Genomic DNA, 25344 nt, shown 5'->3' on the forward strand with positions numbered 1-25344 from the left:
TGTTTTGTTTTATCAATGTCATGAATGTCAGAAGGTCAAGGTTAGAGTCAGAAAGTCAATGAAATATAAGAATTCTATGATGAGGACTTCACACAACTGATTATACATACTTAAGAGCAATGAATTCTGAAATGACTGTGTACAAATTATAAGGATCTTTATGAAGCAGATATGAAGACAGAAGGTGATGAGAAGGTCTCATATTATAGAACTTTTGCATAAGCTTCAGTTGGATGTTGACTAAGACCTTTTGGAAAACTGTGATCACTCAATTTCTCAAAAAATTCCTAGTGTTGGCTTTCTGTGTACTTTGCCAAAGAAAACCGCTATGCTCTCTAACTGCTAAGTACTTCCTTAGGGTGCCATGATTTGCCCTGTATTAGAAAGTAGAGTAGGCTAGAGATGGTCTTCCAAAGAAGTTCATACCCTAATCTCCAGAACTGATGAATCTATTCTGTTATATAAGGCAAAAGGGAATGAAGGCTGCAGATGAAATTAAGGGTTTTAATCAGCTGATTTAAAGATAGTTTATCCTGAATTATCCACATGGGCCCAGTGCAATCAGAAAGAACTCATTGTAGAGGAGTCAGAGTCAGAGGGAGATGTGAGCAAGAACAGAAGAAAAGATATGGAAAGATGTGATGCTCCTGGCTTTGGAGATGGAAGAAGTGGGCCTTTGGAAACTTGAAAAGGCCAAGAAATGGAATCTCACATAAAGCTTCAAAGCAAGACTATAGCTTCACAAACACCTTGATTTTAGCACCTTACAATCCATGTTGGACTTCAGGCCTACAGAACAGTACAATAATAATCTGTGTTGTTTAAACTTCTGTATGACAACTTATTGCAGCAAATTGAATACCAATAAAAAAGCTACTGTATATATATATATATATATGTAACATTATAAAATTAATATATAATATATTTATATAATAAATATATATTTGGCATTATTATATAATTATAACATAAATATTATATGTAACTATATTAATATATAATCATTTATAATATAGTATTAGTATAACATATTTTATACAAGTATACTGTTATAATTACATAATATATGATCATAATAATATATAGTATTAATATATGTCAAATATTATAAATGTACTATTATAATTATAATACATATACTAATATGCATTATTAAATATATAATAGAGAATCATATGTCTATTCCCCAAATGGTTTTCTTTTATCTCTTTTTAAAAAATGTTTCACTGACAGGTGCCTGGATGGCGCAGTCAATTAAACGTCTGACTCATGATTTCGGCTCAGATTGTGATCTGGAGTCCTGGGATCTAGCCCAGCATTGGGCTCTGCACTCAGTGTGGAATCTGCTTAAGACTCTCTTCTGTCCCACTCCCCACCACCCCTCATTGCACTCTCTCTCTCTCTCTCAAATAAATAAATCTTAAAAAAAAAAAAAAAAAGTTTCACTGAAAGAGGGGGCACCTAGGTGGCTCAGTCGGTTAAGCATCTGCCTTTGGCTTAGGATCCAGTCCTGGGATCCTGCCTCATATTGGGCTCCCTGCGGGAGCCTGCTTCTCCCTTTCCCTCTGGTGCTCCTCTCCTTGTTTATGCTCTTCCTCTCTCTCTCTTTCTCTCTCTGTCAAATAAATAAAAGTCTAAAAACATGGTTTTAAAAATGTTTCACTGAAAGACATAGTTTGTCTTTGGAAGAAATAAACTAAATAGCAATTAGTTCTCAAAAATAATTTAGGGATACAGATGATATTTATTTTATAGATGGAAAAATGAAGGCATTGTGAATTTAACTAATTGTCTTAGGTCATAGAGTTAATACATGTGGAAGCAAGGAATCAAACTGGGTGAACTCAGTTAGCACAATACTGTGGTTATTTTTTTTTATTATTTAAAAGATGATAGAAAGTTTTTATAATTAACAAGTAAAATGGTAATATATTTAAATTCTAGAACATGACTTGACATACACATACAGTGTGAAAGGACTCCCACAGTCAAGTTAATTAACACATCCATCATCTCATATGGTCACTTTCTTTTTTTGGCAGGGTGGGAAGGTGAAAACGCTCAAAATCTACTCTCTTGGCACACTGAAATTACACATTATGGTATTATCAGGTATAGTCACCCATAATATACATTAGTACCTCAGAGATTATTCATTTTTTAACTGAAAATTTGTACCCTTTATTAAACTCTAACCATTTTCCCCACCCCTAGCCCATGGCAACCACTATTCTTGTCTGTTTCTGTGAGTTTCATTCTTTTTTTAAGATTCCATATATAAGTGACATCATGCACCATCTCTATTTCTGTCTGGCTTATTTCAGTTAGCATAACACCCTCCAGTTTCACCCCTGTTGTCACAAATGGCAGGATTTTCTCCTTTTTTAAGACTGAATAATCTTCCAGTGTGTATTGTACATGTGTGTGCATATCACATTTTCTTTATTTGTTCATCCACTAGCAGACACACAGATTGTCTACATATCTTCCATATCTGTCGTAACTAACGATGTCAGAAACATGAGGAATACAGATAGTCTCTTTGAGATTGTGATTTTGTTTCCTTTGGACATACACCCCAAATCAGGAATACTGGATTATGTAGGAGTCCTATTTTTAATCTTTTGAGAAATCTTCATCCTCTTCTCATAATGGTTTTACCAATTTACATTCCCAACAGTGCACAAGGGTTCCCTTTTCTCTACATCTTTGCCAAAACTTGTTATCTCTTTTCTTCTCTTTTCTTCATCATAGCCATTCTAATAGCCTTCTAATAGGTGTGAAGTGATTATCTCGCTGTCGTTTTGATTTTCATTTTCCTGATGATTAGCGATGTTGAGCATCTTTTCATACACCTATTGGCCATTTGTGTGTTTGGGGAAAAGTCTATCTAAACTTTGACTATTTTTGTTTTTTCGGGTTATTTTTGTTTGTTTGTTTACTCACTATTTCTTTAATAAAGAAATAGAAGATAGGCCGTGACAGCATAAAACTGAGATTTAAATAACATTACAACTGGATTATTTCTAAATAGTAAAAGGCCATAAGGTTAGCAGACTTTATATAAACATATAGTTAAATTTTATGATAAGATAATGCAATTATAAATATTTTGCATATCTTATATATTGCATATCTTCAATATATTATGAACCAATAGTATTAGTTGATTAAGTTACTAATTATATAAAAATATTCTTTTTTTTCAGGTATAGAATCCAGTGATTCATCTTACATACAACACCCAGTGCTCATCGCAAGTGCCTTCCTTAATACCCATCACCATTTAACCCGTACCCTTACCTACTTCCCTTCCAATCATACTCAGTTCGTTCTATATAGCTGAGAGTCCGCTTTCTGGCTTGCCTCTCTTTTTCCCCCCTACGTTCATGTTGTGTTTCTTAAATTCCACATACAAGTAAAATCATATGGCACTTATCTTTCTCTGACTTATTTCACTTAGCATTATCCTCTCTAGCTCCATCCATGTTGTTGAATAGCAAGATATCATTCTTTTTTATGGCTGAGTAATATTCCATTGTGTGTATGCATGTGTGTATGTATGTGTGTGTGTGCATATATATATATATATATATGTATGTATATATATGTGTGTGTGTATATATATACACACACACACATATATTCATTGTTTATCCATTCAATTATTGATAGACACTTGGGCTACTTCCATAACTTGGCTATTGTAAATAAAGCTGCTATAAACATAGTGGTGCATGTATTCTTATCAGTCTGGGTTTTGTATTCTTTGGGTAAATATCCAGTACTGTGATTACTGGATCATAGCATACTTCTATTTTTAACTTTTTGAGGAACTTCCATACTGTCTTCCACAGTGGCTGCAACAGTTTGCATTGCCACCAAGAGTGCAAGAGGGTTCCATTTTCTCCACATCCTTGCCAACATCTGTTGTTTCACACGTTGTTAATTTTAGCCACTAGACAGGGGTGAGGTGATACCTCATTGTAGTTTGGATTTGTATTTTCTTGATCAATGGTGCCAAAGGTTTTTGCCTGTTTTTTAATTGGGTTGTCTGTTTGCTATTGAGTTCTTTGTATAGTTTGGATATTAATCCCTTAGCAGATGTGTAGTTTGCAAATATTTTTTCCCAATGCATAGATTGTCTTTTCATTTTGTTAACAGTTTATTTTGCCATGCAGAAGCTTTTTAGTTTAATGTAGTCTCACTTGTTCATTTTTGCTTTCATTGGCTTTGCTTTCAGATCAAGTCCAAAAAAAGCATTGCCAAGACTGATGCCAAAAAGTTTACCTCCTATGTTTTCTTCTAGTTTTATGGTTTCAGGTCTTATGCTCGAGTCTTTAATCCATTTTGAGTTGATTTTTGTGTATGATATACAATATGGGTCCAATTTCATTCTTTTCCAGGTGGATACCCAAATTTCATAAAACCATTTATTGAAGTGACTTTCCTTTCCTCATTGTGTATTAAGGATTCCCATTCTCATCACTTCTATTCAACATAGTACTGAGAGTCCCAGTCAGAACAATTAAGTAAGAAAAAGAAATTAAAGGCATCCAAATTGGATAAGCAGAAGTAAAACTGTGTGTTTGTGGATAACATAGTATCTATAAGAAACCCCTAATGACTCCCTCAAAAAACTATTAAAACTAACAAATTCAAATAAAGTTGTAGGATACAAAATCAATATTAAAAAGTAAGCTTTGTTTCCATACACTAATGCTGAACTATCAGAAAGAGAATTTAAGAAAATAATCACATTTATGGTAGGATCAAAAACAATAAAGTACTTGGGAATAAATTTAACCAAGGAGGTGAAAGTTCTGTACTTAAAACTCGAAAGCATTGATAAAAGAAACTGAAGATATTACAAAGAAATGGAAAGATATTCCTTGTTCACAGGTCAGAAGAATTAATCCCCCAAAAATGTACATGGTACCAAAGTGATCTCACTTTTCAGTATAATCCTTTTCAGAAATCCAATGGTACTTTCCACAGAAAGAGTAAAAGCAATTCTAAAATGCATGTAAAACTACACATGACCCTCACTAACCACCGCAATCAGGAGAAAGCTGAAAAATCACACCTCTTGAGTTCAATCTATATTATAAAACTGTAATAATCAAAGCAGCATGGCATTAGCATCAAAACAGACATAGATCAATGGAACAGAACTAAGCCCAGGGGCGCCTGGGTGGCTCAGTAGGTTAAGCCTCTGCCTTCGGCTCAGGTCATGATCTCAAGGTGCTGGGATCCAGCCCTGCATTGGGCTCTCTGCGCATCAGGGAGCCTGCTTCCTCCTCTTTCTTTGCCTGCCTGTCTGCCTGTTTGTGATCTCTGTCTGTCAAATAAATAAATAAATAAATCTTCAAAAAAAAAAAAAAAGGGAAGTAAGCCCATATACATACGGTCAATTAACGTTCAATAAAGTCATCAAGAATACACCATTTGAGAGCACATGCCCTTAATAACTAGATGACCCTGCTTTTCACTATTTTCCAAGGGTTGAGTCCATGGCAAGTGAAGCCTAGGAAGCTTTCTAAGTAATTCTGACATTCACTTTTAATTGTGAGGCATTACTTTAATTGCAAAACTCCATTTGGGGCTTCTTGAGCAGACTTACACTCACAGTATCAGCTTTTCTCTCCCTGATATACAAAAGGGATGGAAAACTGAATAAAAAGCCCAGTTACATTAAAAAGCTTTCCCACTTGAAATGAAAAATTAAATGAGATAGTGACATAATACTTCCTGCATAGTACAATGAAATGATTCTTGTGAAACAGTAGTTTGTATCTCACTTTTTAATCCTGAGCAATAATACTGTGTAGAACAGCCAAATTTGACACTTAAACCTCAACATCTAAATGTGTTAAATCTTATACATGTACAGCATAAAACCACTCTAAACACTTTAGGCAGTTGTCCAATACAGTTTTAAAGTAACTTTTCATATATATTTTTTAAGATTTTACTTAAGATTCATTAGAGACAGAGAGAGCATGAGACAGAGAGAGCATGAGACAGAGAGAAGCATGAGCAGAGGGAGAGGAAGCAGGTTCCCTGCTATGCAGGAAACCAATGTGGGGCTGGACCAGAGCCAAAGGGAGATGCGGGACATCGCGGAAGGCAGGGAAAGAGGGAGGCAAACTGTAGGAGACTGAACTATAGAGAACAAAATGAGGGTTGGATGGAGGGGAGGTGGATGGGGGATGGGCTCAATGGGTGATGGGTATTAAGGAAGGAAGCTGTGATGAGCACTGAGTGTTGTATGTAAGTGATAAATCACTAAATTCTACTCCTGAAACCGATACTACAGTATATGTTAACAAATTAGAATTTAAATAAAAATTTGAAATAAACAAACAAAACCTTTGTAATTATGGGGGGAAAATACGTCTTATGGATTCCTATTTTGTAATCTGCCTTTGCTTAAAAATGATGGTTCTCAGATTTCTAAAATTCAGAGTTAACAATATTCAGCTCAGCAAATCCCTTCCCTTGCATATGCATAATGAATAAAAAGTATTTCATAAATCAAGAGGCCATATCGAGAAGATAAGATGTTACATAAACAAGCATCTGGTAGTCATCAACCAAGATTAACCAAACCCTGTATGAGTAAAACAGGCCTCAGGCACAGCAAAAGTAAATGTATTTTTGTGAAACCAGTCACCTGAATAAATTGGGACTAAGAAGGTATAAACAGCTGCTTACCACGAGTGCAGAGAAATCAAATGAGCAGAGCAGATGCTGCATTAGCAAGTCTTTGCTGTCTGTGGAAGAAAGAGAAAAGTGCAAATGGAAAATGATGACTTGATTAGAATGTTTTCCCATGCCTCTATTACAAGATGAATGGACAATCTTTTTGTTTAACCACATTTTCTTCATATTTAAATAATTCTCTGGTGTTCTGAATTAGTGACATAAGCCAAGTTCACTCCTCAGATAATGAGAAGTAAAACACGCTCTCTGAAGAAGGAATCTCATCCCACTCTGAGAATCCATGCTGACCTGTACCTTCCTGTTCTGCACACACCTGGATTTGTTATTTAAGACTAATATGTTTTCCTTCTGGGTCTTCTCCCCATGACCTGATAATGGAAAAGGCACTATAAAATGGTGTCCTAAGAGTCAATACTTAAAAATCTTTGTGTCAATTACCTACATTTAATCCAACAACAAAGCCCATTAATTTTGTCTCCTAAGTAGTATTCCAAATATATCCAGATACCCTCCATATTTGCTGTTATTTTTCTGGTCTAGGTCATCATTATCCCTTGCCTGTCAACACACTACTACTATGGTTATACCCATCTTCACTGTTTATCCTTTTAACCTAACTCTACATAATTGTTAGAGTAATCTTTTTAAAATTTATATTGAAACCTTCAGTGTTTTTCTACTGTTGTCAAACACATTTCAAAGTTACCTTGGCCAATACATAAAATGACCATATAAACTCTTTCTAAATTAGGGCATCTTTGAAACTAATAAAGGACACTATTAATAATTACACCAGAAAAACATATATAAATATAAAACAGATATAATTACTCTTCATGACCATCTGGGTCATATGATCACTTTACCTATAAATGTCTGCATCACCTGATCTATACCTAGATCTTAAAACAGTTACCTAGTCTCCCTCCTCTTAGGCTGCTTTTGCTAGGGTTGCTACTTCTTAGTTTTTCAAACAGAAAAAAAAGTCTCAAATTATTTTCTCCTCCTAGCATTTTTCCTCTTTTTTCACATGCTTTAAAAGTCACCTCTTCATAGCTTTCTTTCCTGAACAGCCCTTCTGATAGTCCTCTTTCCATTCAATATTATGATCTTAGATACTTGTGTGCATCTTTTATAGAATGATGCTTAATTAATTAATGTTGATTTCTCTCTCCTCTAATATAATGTATTATAACCAGTTGAAGATAAGGACTCTATCTTGTATCCCCAGCACCTAAGCAGTATGTCTGAGACATAGTGGACCCTGAGCAAACATCAAATAATGAACGAGGAGTGCAAAGTGTTGACTGGATCCCTGGGGAAGATATGGTTAACACAGCAAGGGTGCTTATGAAATACTGTCCCTCTATGCTGGAATTTTAAAGGTGAATCTGGCCTTACCCTAGTAACACATTACCTAACCCTTAAGGAAATCACTCATAGAAAATGGAGTGGTGTGGTTCATCTGGCCATACTGTAACTTCCCATATGGATGACTCCTGATTTTTAATTAATAGCCACAATGAAACTAAAGACATTTTAATAAAGATAATATTTTATGGGGTACAAGGAAGCAGTAAGTTTCATCTTCAAATAAAGATGTTATCATAATAGTAATAGAATATCTCATAATTCTCACCAAATTTTAATTGTACCAACACAACCCTGCATAGCTATTGACACATATTTATACAACTGCAATTAACTATTGTTTTATTTTCCCCGTAAATCCACTTTTTATGTCACTTACAAATTATTCTTGAATATGGGACATCATTCGCCAGTCCTCTAGAAGTAATTAGTTGTGTCTTGAAATGTATCATATTCTTGACCCATATCAATATTATAGCATTTACCACATCATCTCCCAATTTATCCAATTATATGATTTTCTTCCAGAAAAGAATGAGTTCTCAAAATAAAAGAGATTCAGTCTTATTTTTTTCTCTAGGACCAAGCACAGGGTCTAGTAAGTGGTGGGTTCTTCAAAGATGTTGAAGATGTTGATTGAAAGAATAAATTTCCTTTTTTTTTTTTTATTCTGCATTTTCCACAGGGTATTTTAAATCTCTTCATTACCAAAAGGAAGCTACATAAACAGTTCAGCTTGACATTCAAAACCCTTTGCAATCTGGCCTCACCCTAAATACCCACCTAATAAAAGTAACCAGTCTATTGTAAAGCAAAAGTCATGTAGTTCCCAATTGCAGGATGATAGTACCACCCAAAGAAATATCAGCTTCCTGATGGACTTTGCCTTATTTCTTCTGCTTTTGGAATTTTCAGATTTGAGAACCTGTGTATGTGTAATTTAATCCTTTAAAGATAACTGGTTAAAGAGAAAATAGTGTTCTGAGGAATAAGATGATTGCATGTTGTTAGAATATAAGGCAATGTGTAGGATGTGATTGAAATAGTCAGATCTTAGGAATTCAAGATCAAAGCCAAACCTCTATGACTTTGAGTTTAGTCATTATCTATAACAAAGCTTTTGATGTTTTCTTTCTTACCTTTTATTTCTTTCTTTCTTTTTTTTTTTTTGAGACTGTCAAGTAATTATAAGATAGGAGATAAAAGATTAGAAATTTGGTGTAAATGAGGCTTGCTTCTTTTATTTTAAAGGTATTATCAGAGCAAATGCAAACAAATGTATTTCTCATGGGATTGAAACAACAGGAAAATAGGAAAAAAAAAGTCATTTTGTTGGTGTGGATAGTACATTTTCTTTTGTATGTTTTACTTTCAAAACCAGAAATATCAATAATGTATTCTTCAGCAGATTTTTACCATAGAAATATTAATGAGAAAAAAAGAGCAGTAAGCATATTTTTCTTTTCAAACACCATTAAATTATTGAATGTGTCCATGAAATTTTTAAAAAACTTATCAAAATTTAGCTAAAAAAATTATTTCCTACCCTTCATAAAAGTGTTTCTACTTTCTAATAAGTATTTAAAAATACATACTTAAAGATTTTAGAATATACTATGACACTGTATCATGCTAAACAAAATTTTATACAATTGGTGCCACTTTCATTTATTTAGGTATATCTTGGAACATTTCATATTGTTAATCTCACTTAATGTCAGATTTAAAGAGATGATTATGATCTAGGAGGGGGATCAGGCCCTTGAAAAAATAAACTACCTATATAATAGTTTTGGATATATATATATATAGCCAATATAATATATAGTTAATATAATATATATTATATTATAATATATAATATACCTATATAATATATAGTTTTGGAAATCTGGCTGAATTTATTTCTTTTCACTTAAATGCAACTCCCCCCACGAAGTATTTATTTACTTAAAACAGAAGAATAGCTTGTTTCTTTATCAAATAAGTGTGTCCTCACCACTATGAGCTCTTCCTACAACCAAATCTGTTTACTTACCATCTTTCAGATATATATGCCCATTTATACCTTAAAGATGGTAGTAAAATAACTTTACTGTTATGCCCGAGTTTTCACGTCTGAGAGACCACCAAGGAGCCAACACCTAGGTAATCACACAAGGGTTTATTTGACAAGCTTAAGCTTGGGCCCAAGTATACCTGACACAGCGGGGTAGGGACTTGGACCCCAAACCAGATTACAGTCAGAGTTTTTAAAGGCAGGGTAGGGGTGGACTCGGCGGTGGGTGAGGACAAAGGGGGTTATGGATGATGTAAGTTTATAAGGAATTTTGGAAGCGGGGTCTCCAGGACCTTGAGGGGCTAGCTACTGTCTGGGGAAAAGGTTATTCATTACCAGTAATAAAAATCTTCTCGTGAGACCCTTTGGATGTATATCAGTGGGTCATATGCTTTGGAATGATTGCTGACTCTATCTTGGAGATTTAGAGATAAGTTTCACATTTCTCCTATCAAGTGTTCTTGTTAGTGAGATTTAGGTTTAGAAGATATTTAACTTTATTTACATTTCCTTCTGCCTCAGCCTCCTTTAGTTTTATGCTGGGGAGGGCGACATTATTGTTAAGATAGCTTCTTTGTTGTAAATCTCTAGGACATTTGTAAACCAAGGGAGACTCCTGTCTTGCAGGATTATGATCTCTGCAAGTTAACTATTTGTTTTTCTTTTAGGGCAACCAGGGGTGGCTGAGGAACGTCACACATACTACCAAGGGGAGGGAAGCGGGTGGAGAGGGGGTGAAAGGTGCCAGCTTTTGCTTTGTCAAGATGGCTGTACTTATGTCAGGGCTAGACTGAAGGTGGGTACAGCCTTGTTTTTCTTGGCCTCCACATTTACTAGGTAAATCTTCTTTAAGGTTATTAATTCCAGGTCCTATGAAAACTACTTTGATATATTTATGTCTTTTAAATCCCTTAACATTCATAATTGGGCAGGCATGACTCTAGAAAGCTAAAAAAACTATCTATGGTCACATACACAGATACATACATAAAAGAGAAAGGGGGAAAAAAGAGGAATAGTTTGAAGATGAGTAAGGGATAGATTTTTATTCTATCTGCCCATCTAGAAAGAAAGAAAAGAAAAGAAGAAAGAACATTCTTCATCTCTACTGACTTTGCTCTATAACTGGGATGACACTATTTGACATTGTCCTGTATGGGGATTACATTCACATTTAACTGAATTTTACTTTCTAATTAGAACCAATTCAAAGAAACTAAAAGGAAATGTCATAAAATTTCATTAAAACAGAACATCAAATGTACTTTAAATTGTAATAAATGCTTTCTGAAAGTAGTCGGCATGCATAGAATTTTTAATGGGAAAGAACACAGAGTTTATCCCTATAATGCCACCATTCTGAGGGATGCGTCTGTAGGGGAGCTTCAGTAAACTCATCCATTACAGAAAGTACAAAGGTGAAATTATTTCAGTAGGCACTTCTAATTTTGTTTTTCTTTTCCTGTAATCCACCACCCACAGAAAGGCAAAGGAGGGGCCTTTTTTCATATTACTAAGTTTATGAATTTTTGCTATCCTTTAACAGAGTTCAGTTTTACTGTTACATTTTACATTCTGCGTATTTGGCAATGCTTACTGATCAGAATTTCTCTATTCTGCAGAAAAGGATCATCAACTTTTCTCCATAAATCTATGTGCACTGACACAACCTAAATCAGAACAAAGTGCTCTAAAATGGCAGATCATCAAGCCAAGAGTTACAGATGCGGTTTCATTGTACTGAGATTGTTTGCATGATGAATTTCTACTTGTTTTAAATATAATAGTGCAGTGGCAATTAAGCTTTGGAGCTTGTCTACATAGTTGAATACTTTTCTATTCACTCATCTCTCATATCTGTCACATCTGAACTTTTAGTATAAATTTATTTTTTAACAGAACTCTCTCTTCTACATTTATTATTCTAAGATAAGTACCTTACTTTCCCAGTAGAAGCTGAGGCACCTGATGTTGTTTGCTTCCATATAATTCAGCTTTTCTTTAATTAAACAGATAAAATAAGCTTTGAATCTATATAATTGTTCACATTTGAGGAGATTTCTCTTGTGTGCATTAAACTTAATCAGCAAATCTAAGGGAGAATTCAGTTAATAATTTAGGGTATTTTGTACACATAATTATTTTAACTTAACAAAAGTTAAATAAATGTTTAATTTTAAATGATAAACAGAAATTCTGATCATAAACATTGAAGAAGAAGAACGGCAAATATAGCAGCAACTCTGTACTCTTTAAAAGGATTACAAAAATTTATTAACTTTGTAATACAGAAAAATCTTAGAGTCCTTGCTTTTCTTTTTCAATCACATGATAAAATGGAGTTGGAGGTGATTCTTGAAATAATTTCACCTATTTGTTTTCCATTGTATACATAAGTTGAATCATCTATTGGTTGAGGTAAAACTTCCCTTTGTACAAATCTCATTTGATATCTCACAAAATTGAAGAGAATGGCTTAATCATTTTAGTTATAAAACTAGTTAAGATCTTTAGACAAAATAAAAACTTTTTTAAAGATTTTTTTTTTTTTTTCTGAGAAAGAGAGAGCACAGGGTAGGAGGGGCAGAGGGAGAGAGAATCTGAAGGAGACTCCATGCTGAGTGTGGAGCCCAAGTTGGAGCTTGATTCCAGAACCCTGAGATCATGACATAAGCCAAAACCAAGGGTCAGATGCTTAACTGACTATGCTATCCAGGCACCCCTAAATAACAGTATTTATATACTAGAAAAAATTTCCAAGTTTAGTAAAGTAGTATCATTTTATAGAGATTTAATTTACCATGGTTCTACTTAATTTATAATAATTGATTTCTAGCATTAGAGCCACAAGCAGATCTATAAAAAGAGGTTCTGAAACTGAGAAATAAAAATATTTTTAAAATTATTTATTTGTTTTAGATAGGGAGGGGCAGAGAAAGAGGGAGAGAAAGAATCTGAGGCAGACTCCCTGCCCAGAGCGGGGTCCCCCACCCGGCCAGATATGGGGCTTACAACCCAGAGATCATGACCTGAGCCAAAATCAAGAGTCCGGCATTTAAAACCCACACACCCCAGAAATAAAAGTAGTTATAATCACCTTCTTTGAGTGCCTTTAAACCCTTACCAGAGCATTAATGCTCAATAAACAATTACACTTTTGGTAAATATTTAGAGTTTACATGGTTTCTGTGCCACCTCCACATCCTCAATCATTTTGTTTCCCTTTTTCTTAAAACCACACATATGGGTTCTATGGGTTTGTACCAAAATACTAGATCAACCCTGGTGTCCTTTTAACTTTTGGGGAAAATGAATGCTAACACACTATTTATTTACAGATGCATTCTCAGGGACTAGGATTGTTTTGAGTGAAGTAAAATTGTTAAAAATAGTAATAAATCCAAGATTAGAGTCAGCAATCCTGCATTCTAAAGTAGTAAAAGTAATAATCTGATAGTAATATATTTTATATTTTTAAATGTTTACACTTAATTTTTTGGCGCAAATAAGTAAGGCATTTGAGTATACACAAAGAATTTTTTTTGCTTTTATTTGTATATTTTAAATTTTATAGGCCATCCCTTTTATTATCACTGAAATGAATTAATTTTCAGCATCATTTAACAAAACCATTTTCCATTTGTAGAATTCAACATGCCAGGTTATTTTGGTTTCTAAAATATAACCAAAGACTTAAATAGTTTCAATTCTATCAGTATGTAAGACCTATCATTGAAAATCTCTCTCTACATCTGATCAAAATTTATTTGAATATTTAACAGCATGTCCCACTAGCAACAGTGATGATGTTATGTTTAATTTTTCTTCTTCTCCCTTTACACTCATAAAGGCATTTCATACTGTTATATAAGTATGTAATTTCAAATGTGTATATTTATTTATTTTTTTTGGTTTTCCCAAATAATTTACTTTTGAAATGTTACACACAAAACCATCTGGAGAGTATGAAAATATTAACATAAGGGCAAACTGTCATGCATCCTTTTGCTTGGACCTTAACTGAATGGAAGCATTCACTGAGAATAGCTCTCAGAATCTTATTCCAAAATGAATCCACCATCTCCTCTAGAAAACAATGAAGCCATTAAAACAAACAAGCAAGCAAGCAAACAAACCCTCCTGTGAATACAAGCTATTCATATCATTTTTCTCTCTTCCTCTGAAAATGAGTCTTGACAATTTATTGTAAAAAAAAATGACTTTATAATTATTATTCCTCTGCCTGTGGGCTAGTGTTTATCAGAAACATTTTCAATAATACTCAACTATAGAAAAGTAGTATCAGTAAGTTTTTTCAGCTTTATAAATATTTGTTAGATATTAGGAGTCTTTGTTATTACAAATAAGAAAACAAAAAAAATACTTTATTTTCCAGTACAAATACAAGCTCTACCATATGTGGTACTGGATGTATGGGGCCAAAGGAAGAGGAAAAAATGGAAACCAAATGTGGAAATATGGCTCTGGGATAATGCTGATACAATGAATTATATTCAAAATCACAGGGGCCATATAACCATTATGGTAGCATAAAGCCATTTTTGAGAATTCTTTTGGTCAGGTCTCCAATATAAATCTAAGAAAATTGATATATTCCTTAAGCCTAGCCACATGCTAGGCACTATAGCAGACTTTCTATGATTGTATTGTAGTCATTATATCTGTTTACAGCACCCAGAAGCTCTGAAAGATAAATGTTATTATCATACCATTTTACTGATAAGGATTCTGTGATATGGAGAAATTAAATTAATAGTACCAAGAAACAAGTAAATAAATGGTCAGTCTACCTCTAAAGTCTTTATTTGCTTCAGCACATTGGAACTGCCAAAGAGCCTCACATGAAAAATATCCTTTATTGTCCATGCATAGGATCATAGTGTCACATACTTACAAGTACCCTTAATGTTTATTTCATACAACATTCCCAAACACACACTTAAATTCTACTCCACAACACCAAAGGTCCACCTATGGATAAATAATTTCCAAGACAAATAATCCGTTCCAGCTTTTTTTGTTGTTGGGGAACAGTCCTCTGACTTTGAGAGGCATTTATATTAGTGTCAGATAAGGCTCCATGCTCTCAAGAGTCAACCACAAACTGGAAGGCAAGGTTATCAGTCTCATGGAACTTACATATTAGTGGACAAGATAATAAAAAACAAATAAATAAACCAGAAAACATAGATAATAATAATAATGGCTTTGAAGAGTCCAAAACAAGTTAGTAGGATGAAGATTGAGTGGGAGTGTACTTTAACCTTGGATGGTTATAGGATTTTCTAAGAACATTAAAGCTAAAGCCAGAATGATAGGAAACCCTTAATATGTGAAGATAAGGAATAAAATGCTCCATTCCGGGGGGAAATAAATAAACTCATGAAGATTATCTGAAGGTGGGAAATAAACGTGATCCAGAAATAGAAAGCAGGTCTGTATGTAAAGAAAGCAGACTGAGTAGCTGTATAAGAATGGTGGGAAGGGTACTGGGACTTCAGGGGTGTTGCATATCCTGTTGTGAATACTGAGTTTCTTTCTAAAAGAAGATGGCTTCAAGTAAGAAAGGGACATTACCTTATTTACCTTGTTTAAAGAAGCAATCCTGTATGTTGGGCTTTGAGACAATAATAAGAGGCAAGAATGGAATAAAGAGACCAGGTAAGAGGCTTTTGTTAGATGTCATTATCTTGGGCTAAGTTTTGGAGGTAGGGCACACAGGTCTTGCTCATAGATTACAGGCAGAAGGGAAAGAGAATAAAATAAAAAAGCAGTAAGTCGTTGGTTGCCTCAAGTTTTTGACTTAGGCAAAAGAATGTTGATTCGATTTACTAAAATGGGGTTTTACTAACAGATGAAGTTTAATTCAGGAGGGAGTCAAGGGTTCAGTTTTGGCACTGTAAGGCTGAGATATCAATTAGATACAGGAGATAACATCTATACTTTTTCATCCCCCCCCCCCCATTTAACCCCTAGTACGAGAGACATAAGATGAATAGCTCTTCTGCATGGCAGTACTTCAAATAGTAAAAAGACTTTTTGCTTAGTTAATATTAACCTTCCTTATAGGATTTGTCTTAAAATATGTTTCCCTCATCATTCCATTTTTCTCTCCTCTGAACCTTCCAATTTGCTCATATAATCCAAACTGGGGGGCTGAGAACTGAACATAACCAGACAGAATGGTACTGGGAAGATATTTCAAAAAAGAGGATTTTAATATTCAAATCATAATGAGTTAAGTCCCCCATTCTAAGAAGTAACAGAAGAGAAGATCCTACCACATGGAAACTTATATCCTGTCATTTTAGAAATACATATTACTTGACTTAACTGTGTTAGCTTAGGACTAGGATAGAGTAGATAAATGGGGAACAGAATACCCTCTTAGGATGACAGTTTGTGTTGTGTACTGAAGAGAATGTCCTGGGGTACTATATTAGTCTGCTAGGGCCACCATAACAAAACACCACAGACAAGGTGATTTAAATAACAGAAATGTCTTCTCTCACAGTTCAGGAGACGGGAAGTCCAAAATCAAGTAGTTCCAAATTTAGATCTTCCCGAAATTTCCCTCCTTATCTTGCAGATGACTGTCTTGTCCCCAAATGACCCTGGTATCTTTTGCTCTTCATATAAGAATACTAGTCCCATTGGAGTAGAGCCCCATCTTGATGTCCTCATCCAGCCTTAATTATATTTTTAATGTCTCTATTTCCAATACAGTATATATTAGAGGTTGGGATTTCAACATATGAGTTCAGTGGGTGGGGGAGGAGACAATTTAGTCCATAACAGGTGAGGATTTTCAGCATCAGGGAGATGAATATTTAAAGGGTTTAGTAAAGACAAATGATTTTGTGCAGCAGAAAGAGCCGTATTTCTTCAGTGCAGCATAAAGTAGGACAATATATGAAGCTGTCTTAAACCAAGTCTGAGTGAAACATGGTATATATTATTAACTACTTAGAATTTTAGTCTACTCCTTACACTACAAAAATCTCAACATGAGAAACTGGAAAAGTTCTTGGTTTTAGATTTCACCTTTATCCAGGCAACAAGGACAATCAACAAGATAATGTCAGAGCCAGAGACAGATCTACAATATACAAACTTTCAGATTCTCTCAGCCAAATTGTGTTGTGTCTAATTCTGGCCCCTTTCTTTTTAAAAAGTAGCTTGAGCTTGAACACATTTAAATTTGACAAACTATCATAAAAAGAGAACCTGAAGCAACTAGAGATGTTGAGCCTGTAGAAAATAGATAGAGAAGAAATTATCTTTGCCTTCAGATATTGGGAGATATGTTCTATGGAAGAACAATGAGTCTTGTTTTGTGCAGTCTACAGGGTAGAACTTAAGATCATGTGGTGGTAGCCAAAGGGAAATTGCCAAGAAGACTGTTTTAACAGTTATATTATCCATCAAGTTAATGTTCTGCATTACAAAAATGGAGCTTCGAACAGCAACTTGGAGGAAAAAGCACACAGGGGGAATCAAACACTGATTAGACATTTGAACTGCATAATCTTCAAAGTTTCTTTCAACTCTGAAGTCTAACATTGTACAATAAAGAAAGCCTTCATGGTTTAATTCAATATCTATGAGAGATATTGAAACAGACTTATTGAGACAGTAAGTAGGGACAGGGATGATATTATTCAGGAATTTTTCTGCCCATCAATGAAAATCCAAAGCTTGTAATCAAAACTACTAGTAATTGGAGTACCTGGGTAGCTTGTTTGGTTATGCATCTGACTCTTCATTTGGGCTCAGGTTGTGATCTCGGGATCATGGATCTGCCCTCCGCACTGGGCTCTGCGCTCAACAGGGAGCCTACTTGAGATTCTCTCTCTCTCTCTCTGTCCCTACCCCTACTTGCACTCTCACTTTCTCTCTCAGATAAATAAATCTTTAATAAATAAATACAAAATTTTTGTAATCAAAACTATTATTATTCCCAAACCCAAAATTCTTTCTTGAAGCTAAATAAAATATTAAAAGAATATCATTTTAATTTTCCTTCGTTAAGTATGGGAAATAAGACTTATAGTATGTGTACTTAGTATTTGGAGACTCAGTATTTTAAAATTTTCAGTAATCAAAGACACTTTTTAGCGATTGATAAGTTGTAAATATGTTTTGAGTTATTATTATTTTTTTAAGAAGGCTCCATGCTCAATGTGGAGCCCAATACAGGGCTTGAACTCACAACCCTGAGATCAAGACCTGAGCTGATATCAGGAGTCAGATGCTTAACCAACTGAGCCATCCAGTAGAGTCTGTTTTGAATTATTAAATTTGTTTAAAACAAAGCAGTTTATCTAAAGTAACGAGGGCCACAGTTTTATGGATTAGTTAAAGAATGAAAGAAGATTGCTCTTCTTCCACCTGAGTCACTCAAACCAACATATTGTTATAATATAATGAGGAAGAGGACCAAGAGCTGCCAGGACTTGGGAAGACAGGAGAGAGAGTAAAGTTGGTTTAAAAAGATATCACCCCGGCCTCTACCTCAGAATGTCCCTGAATAGATGATTTGCAGACATCAGTGAAGTTGAATCATTATTTGTAAGGAGTCACTGCCACTGAATACATTTGGGCTGGCAAATATCCCAGGAAAATAAATTTCATTCCCTCCAAATTATCCTTTAACCCAGAGATGGGAAAATGGAGATGTAGGTTAAGTCAATGTTACTTTCTTTCTTGTTTTTTTTTTTTTTTTTAACGTAACTGACAAAATGTATCCCCTCTAAACATGAAATGAAACAGGGAATATTGAAATAGCCTCAGTTTAATGCACTCAAGGTCTTACTGAATGTATTCGTAAATACAACTCATCTTTCCATGTAATTTATTAAAAAACAAGCATTAGGAGTTTAGTGACAGCCATTATTGAACCTATTCAATTGACATTTAAAAACATTTTCATTGCTCTTTAAGTAAGGACCAGGAAGAGAATGCTCCCCAAAATAGACTATATTATTGATTTTTTACAATGCTTGGAAATAATACTAGCTCATAGACTATCAAATATTCACTATTCTCATAAAGTTATAAAATGTATACTAATACTTAAATTATTGTATTGACAGGTATAGTGGGACAGAGTTATTAGCAGAAGTTCAATATGTCATTTCTTTACACAAATAGCATTTTTCAAGAATCCTAATACTTTTACATTAGAAAAGCATATTGTAAGGACACCTGGGTGGCCTAGTCAGTTATGCATCTGCCTTCAGCTCAGGTCATGATCTCAGGGTCCTGGGATTGAGTTCTGCATTGGGCTCCTTGCTCAGTGGGGAGTCTGCTTTTCCCTCTCCCCCTGCCACTCCCCCCTCACTTGTGTTTGCTTGCTCTCTCTTTAATAAATAAATAAAATCTTTTTTTTTTAAAAAAGGGCATATTGTAGGCATTTCCAAATAATGAAAGAAATAAACTATAAAAATAATTTTGTCATGGGATTAAAAAAGCCCCACACTTCTCCAATATAAGCAGTATACACATGTTCTGTTATACACATGTAACCTTCAAATTTCATGTTGATTCATTGACTTAAAACTAGCATGACCACATAAATCAGAGTCAGACTTTGTAATTTCTTGGGCTTTAACAAAATGGTTGACTCTAATTAGGCAAAATAAAGTTTTTCTTATCCCCTGTTATTAGAAGCTAAACAATTTTTTAAAAGATTTTATTTATTTACTTGACAGACAGTGAGCAAGAAAGCAGGAGCAGAGGCAGAGAAAGAAGCAGCAGCAGACTCCCCCAAGAGCAGGGAGACTGACGGGCTCAATCCTAGGGTTCTGGGAAAATAGCCAAAGACAGACACCCAACCACCTGAACCACCCAGGTGGCCTAGAACCTAAAGAATTTTAATTTGTATTTGTAATACTCAGTGGAAAATATGAAGAAAGCAAAAGGTAAAATTATTTCATGCACCCTGATTGATGAATATCTATAAAAATCAGATAATATGTATTATTATGAACATATAATATGAATATGAACACATTTATATGAATATAAGAACAGTATAATCAAATCAATAGAATTCAGTGGAATGCATGGAAGCTGTTATAATAGGGCAATAAACAGTTAAGTGAATGTGTATTAAATCAGAGTTGCCTGAAAGCAGAGAGTGAAAATAACCACTGTTTTCCTGGGCAATTTATTGGGGGAGGATTTCTGGTTGGTGATCAGTGGAAGACAAAATAAAACACGTAAGTAATGAGATGAAGATTTTTTGTACATTAGTTTATTTAAACAGCCAGAGTTATAAACACTAAATGAAGATATACCTTAAAGCAATGCATTCTAAGGTTCAAAACCTATTTCAAGTTGTTTAATAGGACTGCATTTAATTCATGTTATTTTAAAACCATTCAATAGGAAAATGAAAATCTGTTACTTTCTGTTTGGTCAACTATGAATTGCATTATTCGTATTGATTAAAGCAAAAATTACACAGTATAGGTTTTTTACAAAGGTTTATTTCAATTATTCTATTATTTTACTGGTACATGCAGGAATCACAGCACTTTACCTCCAAAGAAAGAACGAAGTGATATGAATGACTTATTATCCAGGGTTCACTATTGGGAATAGAAGAGTATATTTTAATCAACCAGGGAATTATGATGTCATAAGATTTAGCACTGGTGTTTTGTAATCACTTCCAGCTACTTTTTGCTAGGAAAACCCAACACATAGATGAGAAAATTACAAAGTAAATAATTTCACCGCAATGTTGTTATGAAAAACAGCAAATTCAAAGTGATTTCTTACCCAAGTATACACATTTATAATAATGATATTATTATTCCATACCTGTTCTAGTAGTCTATGCTCTATATTATTCTAATAATAATGGTATTGATTATCCAATTATTATATCTAGCTATATAATTATTATTCTGGTCATTATAACCACAATAATAATTATGACCACACTAATGACGGTATTAAAAATACATTCTATAGAAAACTTTCTCATATGTTTATATCAATTGATCCTCACAGCAGCCTTTCATGCAAGAAAGGAAAACTATTTTCACGTTTTTATAGATGACAAACTAATGCACAAGAATCTGTATGACCTGGCCACAGTCATCCACATAATGCGGCAGTATTACACTCATTATAGCACTTGGCCCCAGAGTCATGGCATGGGATCTGGAATTGTTAGACTGACTTACACATACTATGATGAGGAAAATTAAAGTGACTACATAGAACAAGGGGATACTCACAAGGAATGATATCTTTCAATGGAAACATTGGTTAAATTTTTATTACCAAATTATTTGCTTAAGAATTGGTATTTTAGCTGATATGGGGATGTCTGGCTGACTCACTTTGTTTCTCTTGATTCATGCTCCCCTTCTAAAGAGGTCCACAGTACATTTATGGATTGTACCAGTTGATCAATCTTCTTCTCCTAGAATTCTTTTATCAGAAAGATTATGAATGCTATTTTCACTGCTAGTCATATCAAGCCTAGGCATTCTTATTTCTATCCAATCTTACTGTCCTGAAAACAAATTTTTATTTGCTTATTAACTTTTTTCTTTCTGCTTTTTATACTGCTTCCTTATCCCTTCACTTATGTCTGTTTTTGTGTTGTCTTCTGTAATGTTGAGTTCTTTGCACTGCCCTACTCGCTAATAAGTTTCCAAAGTTTTATCAGTCTTCATTATATATTTTATATCCTTTCTTCTAATGTTTTCAACAATTCTCTATGCCATCCTATCTTCCTAGATTTCCTCCTGGCTACTATTTAATCACTTTTCCACTTCCATTTTATATTGCTCGAAAACAGTGTGCCTGCTCTCACTTTTTGTCAGTCATCAAACCAACATAATTTTGCTTTCTCTTCAGGTGTTTTATGTCACAAACCACTACCCAATTACCAAATCAAATGGATAGTTTTCAGACATTGTCTTTCTGCAACTCTCAGCTGAATCTGCCTGTCTGTACTTTTTGTTTCTGGATTTTGGTTTTGTTTTGTTTTGTTTTGCTCAGCCTTCTTAGGATATTTGCCTATGTTATAATATTTATGAATAGTGTGTTTATTCCCCTTGCTTATTATATTGCACTTTATAAATATATCACAATGCATACATAGAGCATCCTGCTGATAGATACTTGCAACAGGTACAGTAGGGGCTGTTACAGTGTTTTATGAGCATTCAGGAACAAGCCTTTTTTTTTTTTTTTGAAGATTTTATTTATTTATTTGACAGAGAGAGATCACAAGTAGGCAGAGAGGCAGGCGGAAGGGGTACGGGGAGCAGGCTTGCTGATGAGCAGAGAATCCGATGTGGGGCTTGATCCCAGGCCCCTGGGATCATGACCTGAGCTGAAGGCAGAGGCTTCAACCCACTGAGCCACCCAGGTGCCCAGGAACAAGCCTTTTACTGAGGACTTCCACATGGCACAATTCTGATGGGTGCATGGAACCACTGCATCATGGAACGACTACATTCAGTAAACACTGCACGATACTGTATTTTAGTATAAATGAATGTTAGTAAGCACTGCAGAAGAGTTTTTCTAAAGTAATCCAAAATAACTTATGATGCTACCAGCCAGGTCTGGGAGTTCAACTTATCCTACATCCTTGCCCATTTCTGGTGGTGTTAGTCTTCTTCATTTGAGGATTCTTATGTGATACAGCATCAGTTTTGTTTGTATGCTTCCAATGATTAGTGAAGTGGATATACTTTGTGTATGTTTATTGCCTGCTTGAAGAACCTCTTTTGTGAACTGCTTATTTAACTCTTTGCCTGTTTTTAAATCTTGCATTACCTTTTTTCTTGTGGATTTGTAGCATTTATTCAGGATTTGTTTTCATCTTACATCATGTCAAATGTCTTCTCTCTATGCCTCACCTTTTCACCCTTCTATTGGTAAGTATTGATGAACAATTCTTAGAAGTACTAAATAATAAATAATTCTTAATTTTAATATAGGGCAATTTATCATTAATGTTTCTGCTATGGTTAGTGCTTTTTTTGTGCCAAGGAATCTTTGCCTACTCAGAGCTCATAAATATATCGTCCTCTGTTATCGCCCAGAAGCCTGTTGTTTAACTTTCATATTTAGAGCCACCATCCTTCTGGAATTAATTTGTGTATATATTGTAAAACAGAGAGCAAGATTTATTTATACTTTTATATGGATTCCAAATGACCTAGCAGCATTTATTCTAACAACCATCTTGTCATTCATGTGCTTCAGTGCCACCAGTGACATAAAGCAATAAATATACATGTGTGAGTTTGAGTCTGCACTTACTGTTCTGTTCCATTTGTGGGCTTGTCTGTCCTTGTGCCAATTTCACACTATCTTAATTACTGTCCCTTCACAACAGATCTTGCTATTGAACGTATAAACTCCATCTGTGTCCTTCTTGGACACAATGTTTGTGGATATTTGCATTTCCATTAAATTTTAGAGTCATTTGCCACTTAAAACAACAACAACACTTCTGGCATTTTTATTTGGGTTCATTTGTGTCTCTTATAAATCACTTATATGGGTTATTATTATTATTTTATCTCATATTTCTTTCATTACTTTGGTATTTTGAAAGAAGCTAATTACCTGGCACCAGGAATTCCTATGTTTAGATGTTACAGGGTCTTTTTAGTCATGTGAACAAAATAGATTTTTTCCCCCAGGTATAAAATGATGAAGGAGAGGTTTTCTAGGGTGCTTTCCATTCTGTCACTTCAGTGAGTTTATAACATTGCTTAGGAACAGCAGTCTTATATAGGCATGATTTTATAGGTGTTTAGTACTCCTTCCATGTCCTCCTGCTTTCCATGTTATATAAAAACAGTGGCTAAACAGTGTTTCAAGAGGATAATATAAAATCCAAAAACAGTCTTCCAGTGGAATTTAAAATTGCTAAACCGCCATTAACTATCATCAATTATTCTGCCATTTTTCAGTTTTTATTTTCATCTCCTATAAGTGTTTGACTATCTCAATAATATTTAAAATAATTATGCATATTAACACCATTTCTTCATGTATATTCAATTTAAATATACTGCAGTTCGCCTTGGGTGGAGAGAGAAGATATTAGGGAAGGAGCTACTGCTTTAGCAAAATCAATTATTATTTAAAAGTTTGACATTTCAAACAGGGCAGGATTTTTCTGTCGAAGAGAAGATTCCTTATAGTACAGCCATTTCAATGGGATTAGCCAAAGCAGAATCCCAGAAAAATCCAAGAAGCTGATCTCATATCCATTTCTTGAGGAGATGGGCCCTGATAAATTCATACCAAATCAGAAGGTCTGTTTACTCACAACTAGATACATATCTAGCCTCTACTGAACTCCCAATGTGGTAAGGGGTTTCAGGGGTTGGGGGTAGGCTGGATAGAAATATAGCCTTCTTTGTTCTTGGACAAACCAATACCCAATGGGTGGACATTAAAATGAAATATCCTGGCTGGACAAAATGACTTTCATGTCTCTTCTTGTTCAAGAACCTACATTCTCCTACTGCATGAAACAATTTATTTTAAATTTTACAAGCTGATTTCTTGGATCATCTCATTCCATGTTGTATATTTTTTAATAAACTGAAAATACTGTACAGTTCATTTTTGCATGGAATTTTCATTAAGGGAATAATAAAACCTCCTCATGTACCTTAAGTTGCCAATTCTCCGCTAACAATATTCAACTTGAGAAGCTGCAATAAAGGCAAATCTGTACTCAGAGCTCTCAACATCTTCACATAAAGATCAACTAATTGATGAAATATATCTAAAGAATTATTTTTTTCAGCTATCAAACTGGCAAAAAACTGTACAAAGCTCAATACTGCATAATGTTAATACAAAGCATGGCAAAACATGCAAAATCCTAAAACATTAAAGCTCTTTAAAAATGCAAAAAATAAAAATTGAAAAACTAAAAAAATCTTTGTAATATAGTTGACATCTTTCAAAAGTGAAAATGTACTTTCACTTTGACCCAACAAGTCCACTTGCAGAAATTTATTTTATAGATATAATCATAAAAGTATATGTAATAATAGAAAATTATGTAGCATTGCTTACAGTAAAAATATAATAATTAAATAGTTATGCACCATTGCTTATAATAACAAATAACTGGAAGTAATCTAACCACCCATCAATGA

The sequence above is a fragment of the Mustela erminea genome, chromosome 9, assembly GCF_009829155.1.
Source record: "Mustela erminea isolate mMusErm1 chromosome 9, mMusErm1.Pri, whole genome shotgun sequence".
Taxonomy (NCBI): Eukaryota; Metazoa; Chordata; class Mammalia; order Carnivora; family Mustelidae; genus Mustela; species Mustela erminea.